Below are 17,009 nucleotides of genomic sequence, written 5' to 3'. Positions count from 1 at the left end.
GTAAAATAACGTATTAATTATAATATATATTACTTATTAATCAGTAGTGAGTAAAATTAAAATAATTGATTAAAATATAAAATGGGGAAATGCGATGAAGTAATGTATCATTGTTCTTCAAAATTCTCTTTATGATATGAATTCGAATAAATATTCTAGAGTGCAGAAATGCAGATGTAGCTTCCATCTGATAGTATATAAAATTAATCATAGAGGTGAGCTGAAGAATATGGAAGAACTGTCTAAATAATTATTATTCGTCTTGCCCATTTTGATATATAACGATATAGTCTCTATTTTTCTAAAAAGAACTGACACCTAAAGTAAAATTTGGTAACCAAAATATTTTCTTTTTTGATATTATTACTAATCTATATTATCTCAGAAATTTAGTATAAATGAATAGAAAGTTATGAGTATTCCAAGTGCCTTAATGTTTAGTTTTACAATACTCCAAAAAGTGGAATTAATCGATTTGACTTTTACAACAATTCCACAGACTGATAAGCGCGGGTCGATTTCTATCGAAGCATCGCAAACTTGACGAATCAACAGAGGATTCCCGCGAATTACATCGACGTATATTAATTTCTTAAAGCCGCGCGAGCTCACCGATTGGTTAAGGGTTGAAACGCCTACCTGTTCGCGCAGGTGAATCGGAGTGAATCCATCGATCGTTACCATAGAAATTTGTATTTCACCGTATCGGGGACAGCGTGGACGACTTCGGTGGCCGGCAAACAGCCTACACGATTAAATTTCAACCCGTCAGGACTTGTCGCTGGACGGACGCGAGTTTTCTTTTCAGCGCATTCTTCGACTAACGCCCATCAGTCGCGAACAAAACTTTCCACGCCGCTGCTCGGAGACCTTATTAAGCAGCGCGGTAACTTTAGAGACCCGCTATAGAAAGTAGTAGCGGGTTTCTAAGGCACCGTGGCCGCTCGATCAAACAAGGGATCATCGTTATTACCGCGGCGAAGTTCGCCGAGCGATCGTTGCGTTGGAGCGAACAGAAACGGCAGGAGCGAGCAAGAGCGGACAGAAGCGAGCAGAGGCTGGTAAAAGCGTATAGAAGCGAGCAGAAGCGGTTTAGAGGCAACCAGAAGCGAGTAGGAGCGAGCAAAGGCGGGCAAGCGCACGCGACAGGAGCCTCGGTCTCGCGATTACGTCCTCCTCGGAAAAACGAAGGAGCCAGGAGGCCGAGGTCTTTCGTAATTTATGCTCCATTTGCTGAGAGGAATCCGAAGGAAAGCCTGGGGAATCCTGGCTCGGCGGAGAGGCCGAGATTTCCTTCGTCCTCCTTCGACGACGCTCCCCCCTCCGCTCGAGACCTCCCCCACTCGCTCCAGGATTCCATTCACCTTAATGCGCAAGAAAACGGCAGGCAGAACGCGCGACGTCTCGACGAGTCGCGAGAAATCGAATACAGCGACGCGACGCCGATCTTGGAGAAGTTGAAAATGGACTCTCAATTTATTTATTTCAAAAAGTCCGTATTTGGCAAATGTTCGTTCTTTATAAAGGAAATCAAACGCTTGCTGTGCAGCAGTCGGTATTTCTCTTGCATTGTCTCTCGGCTTCGAAACAAAGATGGCCAATTAAGGGAAGGGAAGATACGATTATTATAGCGATTCGAAGGCACCACTTTGTTACATCATGTTACAGGCATCGAAATTGTTACATCATGTTGTAGATACCAAAATTGTTATAACGCGTTACAGGCATCAAAATTGTTACGTCACGTTATAGACAGCAAAATTATTGACATCGTGTTACTTGCACTAAAATTATTACATCACGATCCAAAATAATTTCCACATTATTATAGATATCTTTATCTAAAAGACTGTTAAAAGTATAATTGTTTTATGAGTAACGAGTCTCAATTTCATGTGCACGAAATACACCGAGTCATACGAAGTAAAAATAGTTCTGGCTAGAAAAGTTATTCTCAATTTCCAGTTTAAGTGGCTTCGAGCGCGAAGAGTTAATAATCGGTGACTATAAAGTCGAGTAGAAGGAATCGAATAATCGTACTTATTTTATATTTTCGTTCATAGTGTGAGAGAAATTACTATACGGTAATCCTTACATGTACTCTTTGCATATATTTTATATACTCTTTACATAATTCCATATACTTCATATAGTCCTCACATATACTGTATATGCTTCTTACATGTATTGCATATTCTCAATATATTCCTTATGTATTCTCCATATAATCACATATTCTCCATATATTCCATATACTCCTTGCATATACTTCTGATTAATAAATAAATAAATAAATAAATAAATAAAAAAAATAGATAGATAAATGAATGAATCAGCACTTGTCCTAATACTTTCAGGCAGGGAAGGAGACCAAGTTTCACTAAAATAAAAACCGCGGTGTCCTGTTTCCCAGAACGCGCGCATCGAATACGCCGACGATGAAACACCGGACGACGAACGACGTCGCCAATAGCGTTCCCAGATCGTTTTTCCGAGACTATACCGAGTCAGCTGTTCGGCCAAAGACCCGAGCGTCGTTGTACGCCGGGAATTCCATTGACAGAGGCGCGACGAAGTTAGCGGAGCCCGTGTAGAGAGCAGGGCCGAAAGCCGAGCGCGCCGCTGCAACGAGCCGCGCGCGGTGTCATTGTCAAGATCATCGTCGATCAGGGACGAATATTCCGGCTCGTGGGACGCGCGGAGAATTTCAAGGACCTCCGTAGAGGCTCGCACGGCACGGAGGACCGTTCGGACGTTGGGACGGGAGTGTCAACGTTCCGTCAATCGTAAATGGGTCGGCAACGACGACTTCTCTCTCTCTCTCTCTTTTTCTCTCTCTCCCCACCGAGGAAACGGCGCAGCACCGGCACACTGCAGGCCGCCTTTTTCGTGCACCTGCTATGCCCGCGTGGAAGCACCGTTAGCCAGGGGGAGCTGCATCGAGCGCATCGGCGCGCACCAAGCCGTCGCCGTGCCGAGGGAACGCGAGCGCGCCGAAAAACGGAAGGGGCCCCGCGCCACGGCAACGAACCACCCCCGAAATGATTGGCAACCACGGGCTCGAAATTTGCGGTTCGCAGACCGGCCAGGCCCTCGAACGCTACGCTTCCGCGTAATTCACGGGCCGATTCGGTGTTTTAGCAGGGCTGGAACCGCCCCATCCTTCGGTCGCGGCTGGACGAGAAATCGTTCCCGAGACGCGTGGGAAGAGAATCTGTGATGCAACGATGCGTGCGCGAAATCGATGGATAAAAGGTCGGAGGGTTTTATTTAGGCTTGAAAATGATCGAGAATTACTGGTGGATTTTAACGCGTCAAGGACGATGCTGAAGTTGGGTTGCTTACGGTGCGGCTAAGGATATACTCAGCAGTATAACTGTAGCGTCATTTCAGAGTATTTTGGACTTCTGAATGGGAAAAGTCAATTCTATGGGGTGAAAGGGTACGATAAATAATAATTTCCGTGTCAGTATCTGTCAAGTTGATTATAAGTAGGATATAAAATAGTCGGAGTTCTGATCTTTATTTGTATTACTATAGGAGTATTGTTAACCACTTAGCTGCGTCGATATATTTTGAAGATCAATTTTGTTACGCGTTTTATCGGTCATACTGAGTGTAGTTTTTTTAATATTTGTTCTGGAATTATCCTAAAGTGTGCGAAATTTATGACTGTGTTACCATAAGCATTGTGACATAAATCGTAGAAGAAATATTTTTATTATAATTTCCTTATGACGTGTATACACGTCGTACGCAGCTAACAGGTTAATATGTCGAGATTAATGCGTTTATAATTATAATTATTGTCATAACCTGACATAACCTCATTTGTGTAATCTAATAAAAAGTATTCTTTTGAAATTAAAGCTTGATGCTAAAAGTACCGAGGTCTAAAATCAACTAACAAGTACCGCCTTGTAATAGTTACAATTTTGATAACAATGCTTACTCGAGTAAGGAGATATAGTCAACGATTTTTATTAGAGACAGCTCTACGACTGCAACAATTATCAATTCATAAATGTGAAACTGGTCATGTTATCGATGATGAAAGGTTTAGCATTAAATTTCAATTATAAAAGTCGTGTACCGATGACAGAGTAATAATGCCTCGTGGTAAATAATTCATCGAAAAAAAAGAGACACTCATGCTCGATATATAATACACCGAGATTGAAAATGCATAAATTAATTTTAGACGTTGAACTCCTTTATATTCAGATAACTTCAACTTTTTTTAATTGACAGTCAGGTAATATTTTCGTGTAAATAAAATTCAATCGGGCGGGTATAATTCGTACTGGCGAGATTTTAGACAAGCACCGCGGTTTCTTTTGATAAATAAAGAACCTAGACAACTAGGATAGACGAAACTGCTCTTAGAAATTTTTCAATGACTCTTGTATTCTTTTGTATTAGCTCCCTCTTTTATATTAGTTCCTCCCTTTTGCATTAGCTTTTCTCTCTCTTTGAAAAGGAACATTAAAAAAATATGAAAACAATGTATAACTCTAAGGAAGCTTTTCGTAAAGATTCGACAGTTTCAGAACGCTGTAGAACTAAAAAATGCGATAATTGCAGTATCTTTTAGGAAACTTTCCAAAAGCGAGTACTTGAAATCGTATTTATCAAGTCATAACAGACATATGTGTATCTACAAACTATTAATAAATATAATCGCATCTTGAACGATGTGGTGTTACAATTCTGCAACGATAAAAATATCAATTTAAATATATATCTTCGTATCCAGAGAAAATAAAAATAAAACTTTTCTAATATTCATTATATTATATATCATACTCTTCCACTCCATATAATCGAGTTTTCCCATTCGGAAGTCCCAAATACTCAAAAATGAGGGTGGTACCAATTCTCATAGTAACAATTACGAAATTATTTCTCCCCTTTTAATCTTTTGATTTTTACCCACGTATCCGAGCAGTCTTTTCAGAACCTATGCTATCTGTTTCAAGTATTTCACAGACAATTATAAAAATTACCCGGACATACGCGATCGGCTCGAGTGCCGCGCTCACCGCCGACATCGTCCTTGATGTCTCGAGAGTAACGGCACGAGATTTTCTTGTTAGCGTTCTTATCCGTGACACGCGAAAATTTCAGATGCGGAACGCCAATCGCGCGTCGCGCGTGTTCCGCTGCCCGAATGAATATTAATAACGAATACGCTTCGAATCATTATTTCACGACGTTATTATCTTTTCCGCGGGCTAATGTACAATTCGCGGCGAAAGGTCGCCGCACGAATAAAACATCTCTGACGTCGTCCCCGCGGACGCGTCGAATCGTTTTAGAAACCGTGCCGAAGGCATCATCCACTCGACAGGAATACGCAAACTGGGTTTGCGGGATCGAGAACAAGCCGATTCGTTAAGCGTCGCCGGCTTAAAGCTTAAAGCGAATCTAAATCCATAGACACCGGAGCCGGCGCGCGCGAACGAAAATCGGAGATCCTGCGGCGTCTCGTTTTTCTCGCGCGCGTGTAGCTACGGCCGAGCTATAAATGGCGAAACTATCGATCGGCCGATTCAATCCCCGACGCACACCTTTCCCGATGGGAAAGAACAATTAAGATTCGCAGTTTAATTAAATTCAGCTCGCGTTCCGCGACGGTGAAACGGTCGGACGAGAGTGTCTTTCTCGATAATCTGGGTCGCGGGGATCCTCCGGTTGCTCCGGAGAACCGGCGGAGCACGCTGGTTCGCGAGTTAAATTTACACGAAATCCGGACCGCTTATCCGTTCTAATCTCGGTAGACGCGGAGAGATAGCTGGCCAGAAGTTAAAAAAGAAAGGTGCAACCGTATAGATCGATAGAACGCGACGACTGTGCAGAGTAAACACACGCGAGTTGTCGAATCGACGTGAAACGTATCGGAATTTAATGCGAGTTTAATCGCGGATTTCTGTAGCAACGTTTTCTTTGAAATTGCTCAACTCTGTGCATTTTTTTTTTGTCACGAAGCATCAGCAGACGTTCGTAGAGTTTTCGTGGAAGGCGAAAGCGAAAACGCGAGCTGCGGCGCGGCGGAGTTCGATTCAATGACCTCGGCGAACAGTGGCTCAATGGCCGCGCTGCGAATGACCTCCGTGTGGTAAATAGTAAGCAGATGTCAACTGAATTCATTCCGGAGACTTTGCGATACGTTGGCGCCACCGTGAACCCGTTCAACGGGCTCGCGCGAACGCGCGCGACGCGTCGATGTGCTCCCCGAGAGGCGGCTAGGCGCCACTAGATCCTTCAAGACCACCTCCTCTATACCGGCGCGCGGAAAATAGATTCTCTTCCACTTGAAAAATCACGTCTGGAAGAGCTCCGGACGTACGAGCGCGTGTTCTTGTACCTTTTTTTTCTTATTTGCTGTTAACGTGTTCGTCGCCCGGCGCGGTTCGGTTCGGATTCTGGCGGGGTACGACTGTTGGAGGCGCCAGGACGTGAACGGAAGCGATGAAAAAAAATACAACGTAAAAAGAATGTAGTGAAAAAGAGTGTAATATAGAACTTATGGTATAGAGAAAGTGTAATATGAGAAGTATATATAATTATGTAAGAATTTATTATGTAAGAAGTACAATGTAAGAGGTATGATATAGGAAGTAGAATATAAAAACTGTACTATGAAAAGTATAGTATAATATAAGAAATATAGTATAAGAATTGTAATATAAGAAGCATAGTATGAAAAGTATAGTATAATAAAAAAAATATAGTATAAGAATTGTAATACAAGAAGCATAGTATGAAAAGTATAGTATAATGTAAGAAATATAGTATAAGAATTATAATATAAGAAGTGTGATATTATGAAGTATAATATAATAGTGTATAGATAAATGATATGTATAGAGAAAAGGTATAGTATAAGAAGTATAGTATAAAAACTATAGCATAAAAAGGTACAGCAAAATAATGTGTACATTTTGAGCACTTCTATATCATATATTCTATCTTTATATCTCGTCAATGCTCATCCCATTAAACTCCTCTTAAAAATCCAATTAAAGTTGCTATTTAACTTGAACAATAAGAAGTGTCACCCCCATTTAAGTGAAGTGACTCCATAGAAGAATACCCCGAATATAAGTGACGCGGCGACGAACGAGTTCAAATTAAACCTACACAACAGACATGTGACCCATTTCTCGTTTGTCAATTATAAAAATAATAAAAGCACTTTCGAATAAATTACATTATTCGAGCGACTACAATAATAAAACATCGCACGGAATTTTTAAATCAATTGGATCTCGTCGGTGTTACGAGGGAACGCGCGCAGTCAATTTTATTGTACGGTATGTTTAGTGTTAAAAGCCTAATTGTGCGGAATCGATGCATTCGGTAATAACTGCGCTCTGTACATTTAGCAATGATGGTTCGACAATATTATATACCAATAGCAATCAATATAGTGTATTCCGTAACGAACTAGAGTTTGGAATGAATTTGTTCGTTGTAGGATACTGTGCAATACATCTGGTTATTAAATCGACGCGCGTAGGACGTGTCGATTCTTAACCCTTTTAGCGACGAACAAGGTCGTTGCTGGTTAAACTTGAGAATATGTTGTTCTTTTTAATATTTTTATGAAATAACAGTTGCAGTTCTTATTTGTTCTTCCGTTTAGAGTTATCTAATGATCAGATTTTGTAAAATTATTATGATTCCTTTCTGAATATTTGTTAAACTGAATTGCCAACCAATCAAGACTCTGGTATCCAATTTTTTTCTGCTATAGTTCCTGGATAATTTAAGAATGTTTTAGGAATTTTCATAATAACTTTTCTTCATTCTAGAATATATTACAATAACAATTATACGCGATATAAGTTCAATCTTGTCATTTTGTAAAATCATATATGGTAATTGTGTATAGTTTTGTTATATATTTCTACATATATGGTTCTATATATCCATTTCCATGTATTTCAACATAATTCTATACATCCATTTCCCCACGTCAGATTTTACTACAACCAAACTAAAACAATAAAATGTGTAAATAAATTCCGTCACATTATTCTTATAGAACCATACACGTCGATCAGTTTTGGAGATCGGTTGCTCTAGCGTTAACCCTTTTGTTACGGCAGTTCGCTCTCCTGAAGTGAAACCACGGAACTGGTCGTCCACAGTCTTATATTACATTACATTATACTCTATTATATAATATTATATATAATTCTATTATATATAATTTTTATTATTAATTATTATATATAATTCTATTATATATACACCATATTTAAACAACTTCATATGCCGATTATAGTCGGCACCCGTACACACAGCACGTCGCGCGAACGCCGACTATAGTTGGCTCCCGTAACAAAAGGGTTAAGGATCGAGCACCAAGAAAAAGTCCCGAACACTAATCTGATTCAATCTAACTCGAAGAACGCTTCTTATTATTGCTCCTAAGAAAGCCATTCTCTCGCTCTCGCGTTCGAGTTCGCTCGACCGGGCCGCGAACGTGGAAACTGGCTGCAAAAATGCAGGGACCTTTTCGCGTTCCGTCGTGTAAAAAATACGAAGCAGTTTATGCTAATACGAGTATCGCGACGGCGCGTGGGACAGAAGAATATTAAAGCCGCGTATGAAAACACTACAGGACGAGGAACTTCCACGGGAAATATATCGCTCGAAGCTCGAAGTTCCAGCTTCCTCTGCCGCTGCTGGCGCATCGTGGCAAGCGAAGATCAAAGATCACTACGGGTATCCACGGTGCTCGAGGATTCTCAAAATTGCTGCGCACACACGGTTGCGAGTGCTTAAAAAGTTAGCGACTCGGTAATGCCGGTGCATTTTGACGCGCCGTGCAAGGAGCGGATAGCAAAACGATTGTCGGCGTGGTCTTTTTCGAATAATCCGAATCGATGTGGAAAACACGGTAGCTCTCGTTAATATTCGGATGTTTTAATAGTTACAGTGATAATAATGGTAACTAAATAATTGTAATATTAGTATGATACTGCTATAATATTACTATAATACTATTAATATATTATCATTATTATTATTATTACTATAATACAAATGTTACTATAATAACAATAATAATACAAGTATTACTATAATAATAATAACTAAAATGTAATAATAATTTTTAGAACCGAACGACTTGAATTCTGTTTTAAGCAGAAGGCAATGAAAACGAAAATTTAAGAACTGCGTTTGTCGGTAAATTAAATGCACGCTGTAAATTTCATAAAAATCGATGGATCTGTAAAGGAATTGAAGTTCGCAAGATTTGTCCTAATTTTTGACACTTTCAGAAGAACTGTGAGAAATCTGTAGTTTCTTAAATTTATCAACGCTTGAAACAACACATTGCGTTAACCAATTACTACAAAATTTTCATTAGGCAGATAACATACCGAGTTAGATTTTTAAAATAAACAAATACTCTTACTTTCGTCTCGCGAGCAACGGCAAAACCGTGAAAGAAGCATTGCAGTTACTGTCTAATTCTAGAAAAAAAAGGTTATAGCCTAAGAGCGTCCGAATATAAAACGGGGATTCGTCGCGGGAATTGGTCAATGAAATAAATAAAACATCGTCGAACGAGAGGCATAAATCCCGACCGTTCGGTGTCGCATTGAAATCGCGGAATGTCTATAAAATTCGTAACGAAGCTAGTCTGTATGTTAATGGAGGGCATTTAACCGCGCGAGGCATCTCGGCATAAATTTCGCGTACGTATAGAAAACACGGCGATCAGGGAATTATACTTGACCGTAGAATTACATTTAAATGATTCGAACGGCGTGGCCGGCCGAAATTAATGTCCCTCGCCGCGAACAAAACAATTTTATCGGCCCGTATAATTTCCGGTGTTACGTGCGCGGCTAGTTTTCCACCGGTTCGCGGCGGAATATTAATGTTCCCGTTATAATATCGTAAATATAGGCATTAATATTAAAATTTCCCCTCTCGTCAAAGCGCCGGCGAATCGGCGGGGGCCGGAACGGGTCCCGGTGGGGATGACGACGATCGTCGACGGAGATTCGAACGCCGCGCGTAGGCGTCCTTTCGAAAAAAAAGAAAAAAAAAAGAAAAAAAAGACAAGGAGGCTACTCGAATGAAGAACTTTGTACTTTTAGCCGCGCGCAGATACCAATCTCGATGAATAATTCATCGGCGAGTACTAAATTCCGCGATGAAGACAAGCAGTCGGGGGAAAAGAAGAAGGACAAGGAATGCGGTGACGTCTGCCAGATAATCGTGGTAAAATTTCAACTGTAATTAGCATCGCGTGGAGGACCGTCGCCGCGGCCGCGTTATCGTGTCGTCGTCGGGAACAATTGGACGGTGTTCGAGGATCGGACACACGCGATTGCAAAAGCTCGGCCGCGGCGCGGTTGCATAACGGAAAAAATTAATATTCCCCCGGAAACGCGATCTCCTTCGACCGTGTCCGGGGACCAGTTCTTGCGGCCAGGACGCACGGAATCGCGAGCTCGATTAGGCGACTTAACCCTACGATTTTTCTTAAGACCGGCTGCTTTCGAAACTTTTGCACAATGTAGGGAGAAATTCGGACGAACATTCGAAGCGTTCTGCTATGATTCAGGATTCTAGGACCTTGTGATTTAATTCCAGATTTATCAGATCTCTGGGACAAGGCTACGCTTGAGTTATTTACATTAATTCTTTACTGTACTTTATTATACCCGCTTTTTATACCCATCATCGAATTTATTAAAATTCTAATTCTTTGTCATTAATATTTAAGCGTTCAAGTCAATTTCAGGAATAAACATTAATGTTTAGATCCTTCGAAGAAATTATTGCAATTGAAAAATTCCTAATTGCTGTAGCTGTGATGAAATGGCGCGTCAAGGGGTTAATTGACATGAATCTCTATTTGGGAATTTTGGAATTTTATGTGCACCACATGGCGAGAATACTGCGTCAGGTAAGTTTGGTAGTTTAATGGAATTTTATACGTATCAGTTGATGCGTATAAAAACTTCCAACCCCCATGCATCGTAAAAAATACGAGCTTTAACCCCTTGTACTACAATTTATTTCGCAGCTACGGCAATTAGTCTTCATTACTAATAAATTTATATATCAGATAAGAAATTTATATCGATTATATGTCAACCCTTACTTTAATGTTTAAATATTAATGGCAGCTGGGTAGAATATAACTTCCATTTGAAAGATATGAATAACTTACTTAGTAGATCATGTTTCGATTCCCATAACGAATCTAACACGATAGTATAGGACAAGGGGATTGACACTGATTTCTAACCAATTTTGAAAATTCAATTTCCGTTGCAATATATTCGAATAAACTAAATATGACTAGGATGTCTCGGTTACGAAAGAGTTCTAATATCATCCACTACGATAAATGTTACCTTCCCAGTTTCGGTTTTATTAATTACATTCCTTTAACTTCCTGGAAATTTTGGTTACCAACTAGACATGTTAATCCTTTCACTCGAAGTCATTTTCAACTCTGAAAAAATATTTTATTTCAAAATACTTCTTTCGGCTTCAGAATTTATTTTTAAATGGAATAAAATTCCAAACTGAATAGTGTGACTGGGGCAACAATTACACTTGCAACCGTCGTTGAAATATAAACAACATTGATAATGGCAAAATGATTTCTAATGTCATATAACAATTTCAAGTGGTGTATTCGAAGCCAGTAATTAAATGCAAAGGGTTAACTCTCACCTACATTAGCGACAATTTCTGCGACCGTAGAACAAAATTACATATCCCTTTAAATTTTTCCATTCTCCATATACACAATACTATAGAACAAAGTATTTTTCTAAAAATATTTTACTCCTCCCAATTTCTTAACAAGTGAGATGAAAAAACCTCTTCTAAAATCATCAACGCGTACATATACCATATACATATATTGTCTATACAATATACACACTAAGAGAAAGTATCGACAAATAATATCCATAAAATACTCGATCAATAACAAATACATCGACTCTCAGAAGATCGACAAAACATGTCGACATCGCCCAAAACGAATTTTCAGGTGTTTCCCAAGAATGCAGAGGTTTCGATGGCTAGGTAGGCGTAAGGAGGCCGCGGTTTCCGAGACGCAGAAGCGAAGACATCCGTGCGACTTGTTGGGAACCGAAACGAGTAGGAAAATGAGTGATATGCTAATTTTCCAGCAGCCGCATCTGGACTGGCAGAATCACGGCCCGACACCGTCCCGCTCCCCTGACAAATACCGGTGGCGTAACGCGAGGCTCCGCGTCCTCGAAAACTGAAATAGTTATGAGCTGACGACGCGATAAAGGAAAAAAAAGGAAAAAACGAAGCTCCCAGGTAAGTCGTTCGATCGGTTACGTAATTCTGACGGAGAAGCGGCCGCGGCTACCGTCTAGCCTCTTGCCTAGCGAGCGCAGCTAATAGCCACCAATTGCCCCACTTTCGCGTTTTGGCAGCGAGTCCGCGGCCGTTTAACCTTGCTTATCGGCGATCAAGTTCGACCAGCCGCTCCTCCGCCCACACGATGGACCCGCGGACCTTCGATAATATCTGTCCACCTTCGGGGACACGCGCATGATGCAACAATTCCGTGATCCGCGGTAAACAGACGACGCACGGAAGCTCGCGATCGCTCGTGAACCGCTGTCAGGGCGCCGGGGTGTTCTTGGCCGCGCGCGGGGGGATCTTATAGTTCACGAGGCTGCTACGGAACTATCCGAAGGGACTATAGAACCTACGATCGGCCAGCGCTTAAAGTATTTAGGTTCCCTGAATAGCTGAGTCTATCTGGGCTAGGCCTCCGCGACTTTGCTGCCATAGAAGTCTATTTCGATCATGCTCCGTCGAAGGCGATCGAGCCGTGTCTTTGCATCCCGAGTTCTGTTTCTCGCTCGCTTTAAATCCTTAATCGTTACGAAAACGGTGCCGTTTCGCAACGGTTCGTCCACGGTCACGGCGGTACGGTTAAGGCGGACCCGTCGAACGTTTCCCGCGCAAAACGTTTCCGCTTCGGCCGGCAGGATATAATAATTCGGCGAGGAGCGATCCCGTTCGATCCCGTCACGGCGCGGATGAGACGCGCGTTTTCGAGCAGCCGTTCGCCGGGCGAAGACGAGCCGAGGCGCGTGGAACGCTGGCGAAATACTTTCCGATCGACGGCGAATCAAGTTTGCCAATCAACCTGTTCTGCTGAATAGCGCGCGGACGTCTGCCGATGTTATTTACGATCGAGGGAGCGAAACGCGAGCGAGGAAACGATTAGCCGTGAAATTTCTTCGGGGATTTGAATAACAAATGGCGAATAATTAATATTAATATCGCGGAGACGGTCCTCTGCGTATCGAAGGTAAACATACGTTTAGGAGCGGACGGGAAAGCCGGTAAAATACGCGACGTTTATGTAACCATGCTTTCCGTTTCGTAGGCTCGAGCGAAAACGAGCCCCATGGAGTGGAGAGCAGGTGTCGCGAAAAACAAGCGGACAACTGCGAACAGTAGCGAGAAACGATATCCGGGAATCTCGGATAAGAACTTGGCTGACTGGGAGGAGCTTGGCTCCCGGATGCGGTTCGATTCGTTGATCTAGAATGCGGAGCGATGAATAAAATACAAGGTTACGGTAGATTATTGGGGTAGGCCGTAGAGGCATAGGTGACCTGGCCGGAGCCAGAGCAACGTGGCGGGAGAGCGGTTCCATAGAATAGAGGAACGAGAGATTACTTATGGATCGAGTTGATAGACGATAGAACGCAAGGTTCGAATATTGGAAAGGTCTGTCGGTAATGTAAACAGAAACGGCGTGTGTCGCGCGCGATGCCAGATAGGCGGCATGCATCGGAACGGGGTCTGTCCTAGACGGTATAGCACGGCGGCTTCGAAACGTCGTCGTCGCGCGCGGAAGGCGTGTTTCGCTCCGTTACGGACGAAACGGGTTACGTTATTAATAATGAAACGGCAACACCTACCTGGAGATCATGACAGCCGTTATCCCTGTGACTGGCAGCACGAATCACCCCTGCACGCCACCCCCACTCACTGATCTTATTCACCTTTAGCTTGGTGAAACCACTCACCGAGAGAAACCTCTTTCCCACGATCTCTTCGCGAAACTTGTACGCCATATTATGGATCGGCAACCGCGGCGTGTCGAATCCGCGAATTCGGATCGCCAGGCCGGGTCTTCCAATCACCCTTTCTCCGCCTCTATCTATCTATCTGCTTCCCTCGTTCCCACTCCGGCGGTTCTCTCTCCTTCTCGCCACCCTTCTATCTCCGTCGTTCTCTTTTCCTCTTTTCCTCTATTCCGATCCTCCGGCGAGCGTGCCTCTCCCCCAAAAAAGAAAACCCCACGTAGCACAGAACCGCGGTGAAGAACAACCAACCGTGAGCACCGATCACCACTTCGTTATTTTTCCACCAAGAACACCAGAAACAACACGATCGCACCCGGAGAACTCTCTTCTCCTCGTGATCACGACGGGCCAACAAACAACAGGGCCATGAGGCGCGCACGATCCCCTTTCTATCTCTCTCTCTCTCTCTCTTTCTCTCCCTCTCTCTCTCTCTCTCTCTCTATCTCTCTCTCTCTCTCTCCCTCTATCACTCGTTCGATCTTTCCGTCTCTCTCGCTCTCTCTCCTTTCTTCTTTCGACAGTCGGCCAAGCACCAACACAGCAGCGGGGCACAGCCACTCCTTGCTGCTACATGCACGCCTGGACAAGACGGCCGAAAACTCTCCGCAGACGGCCGTTCCGGACGATCCGCTTCGTTCCTCACCGAGCTGCCGATCCGCCGTTTTCTTTCTTTTTTCTTCCGTTTCCTCGGCCGCGCTCCTTTTACAGTCCGCTCCACCTGCGCGCCCCCCGTTTCCCCGTTGCCGACGACGACGACGACGACGACGAAGACGAGGGTGACGACGTCCGCAGCGGTGGTGCCGATGACGACGATGACGATGATCCCCGCACCGACACAGAATTCTCCCCGGTCCCTCGCCACGTCCAGGACCGAACCGAACGCCGGGGGGACACTTTTCAAACTCCCGGCCGCACACCGTGGCACAACTCGGCCGCACACTTTTTGGTTGACGGTGACGGCGGCAGCGCGGTAACCAAGCACTCCGAACGGTACCAGTGTGAACGTGAGAGTGACGCACACATGACCGGCCAGTGATATCGCGTAGCGCGCACTGCGGGCGGACGGCAGGGAGGCACGGCTCCTTCCCACGCACGGAGGCACGGATCGTGCCCCCACCTCCGCCTTCCAGTTCCACTGTCCTCCCACCCCACTCCTCCTCCGACGCCTCGCCGCCTTCTCCGCCGCCCCTCGGCGCCCCGAGACCCCTCGCCCCGCCACCGAGCCAAGCCGTGCCGACTGCCGACGCCGAACCACGCCGCACCGCGCCGCCACCGATACTCCCCCCACCCACTGCTCCTCTCCCTTCTAGCCACACATCTCACCACCGACACTCTCCCTCTCTGCCCTCCTCCGCCCTCGAGCGCCCATCAGCCCGCCCCCCGCACCCCTACGGCCCACCCTCTCGCTCCATCTCCCTCTCTCTGCATCTTTCCTCTCCAATCTCTTCTCTTTTCTTCTCTCCTCTCCTCTCTCCTCTCCTCCTCTCTTTTCTTCTCGTCTCTCTGCCCTCGCACGTTCCCTCCACCCCGTTTCTTCTTCTTCTCTTCTCTACTCCTCTCCTTCCTACTTCTTCGGATTCTCTCTCTCTCTCTCTCTCTCTCTCTCTCGCTCTCTGTCGCAATCTCCATCTCTCTTTTTCTCTGTCTCTCAGCCGCGACGACGTTCTCTCTCGCGTTGCCCGCCACCCATCGCCACACGGCGACCGTGTGGGGTGAGAAAGTCTAGGGCCGTAGCACCGGCCGACCGCGAACGAGGTGCACAGGGCCGCAATTTCGCGAGACCCAGAGGGGTTGAAGTGTCGACTCTAGGGTCGCGTTACGAGGCCGGGGGGCTCAGGCGCCAACCCTGTCGCCGATAGCGATGGCTACTCGGCCTACGTGTAACGCCGGGCCCCGCAGCAGTCGCGCCAATGGGGTGAACCGACGCGGTGCACCCTTATCAGCTACGCTACTTCCACGCTCGAAACATTTTGTTTGCGAGTCCAGTGACCTTAAACCTAGCCTGCCGGCTAAATACTGGGGCTTTACTAGCCTGTCTAGTGACCTTATATGTCTAGGCTAGGGAGACGAGATCGAGGGGGTAGTATCAGTGCGGTGTTTCGGATGTTTTGATCGCTTTGGTCCAGAATGGCTTCGCCAGGTGGTCTTAAAATTTACACTAGTTCCAGGAAACTGGGAGTTAGTCGCGTTAAACCCTTGCGCTATAATAACGAGTCAGACTCTTGATAACGAGGTTCCATGCGACATTTACTGCTAATTTCTTCAAAATCGAAGACAGCATGGGAAGTAAAAATTGTTTGTTCCAATTAGGGAAAGTATGAACTCTTTTCGGTCGTATAGTTTACAACTAGGTGTAACATATAATGTGCAAGTGGTAAAAATAAAACTGAATAACTCCTTTTTAAACTTTAGATATATAAAACACAATAATGTGTTTCAATGTTATATAAAAATAAATAGAGTAAAAAAAATAAATAAGTAACTTTAATTATTCAGTGAAGAAAGAGAAATGCAATAATGCGTTTCAATTTTACGTAAAAATGAAAGAGTAAAAAATATAAATAAATAGCTCCAGCGGACGAGGGAAAACGTACGACCGCGCATGATTAAGAATGAATGATTGCTAATCGACACAGCGTGAAAGGAATCTCAGAGCAAGGAGTTAATTGCCATAAGACCAATGACATGCTTATCCCAAATTAAGGAAGCTAATCACTGCACGACGATATTATTCCAGCGAGCAATATTATTACATCCATCGTACATCTGTCAAGAAATCAGAGTGTCCTGGGGTGCTAGAGTTTAACTATCCCGCGAGAAATCAATTTTCGCAATGTACCGTTCTAGTTGGAGTGGTCGGAGGCGGTCTTA

The sequence above is a fragment of the Augochlora pura genome, chromosome 6 (assembly GCF_028453695.1).
Source record: "Augochlora pura isolate Apur16 chromosome 6, APUR_v2.2.1, whole genome shotgun sequence".
NCBI classification, from domain to species: Eukaryota; Metazoa; Arthropoda; class Insecta; order Hymenoptera; family Halictidae; genus Augochlora; species Augochlora pura.
This window is presented reverse-complemented; position numbering follows the sequence as displayed.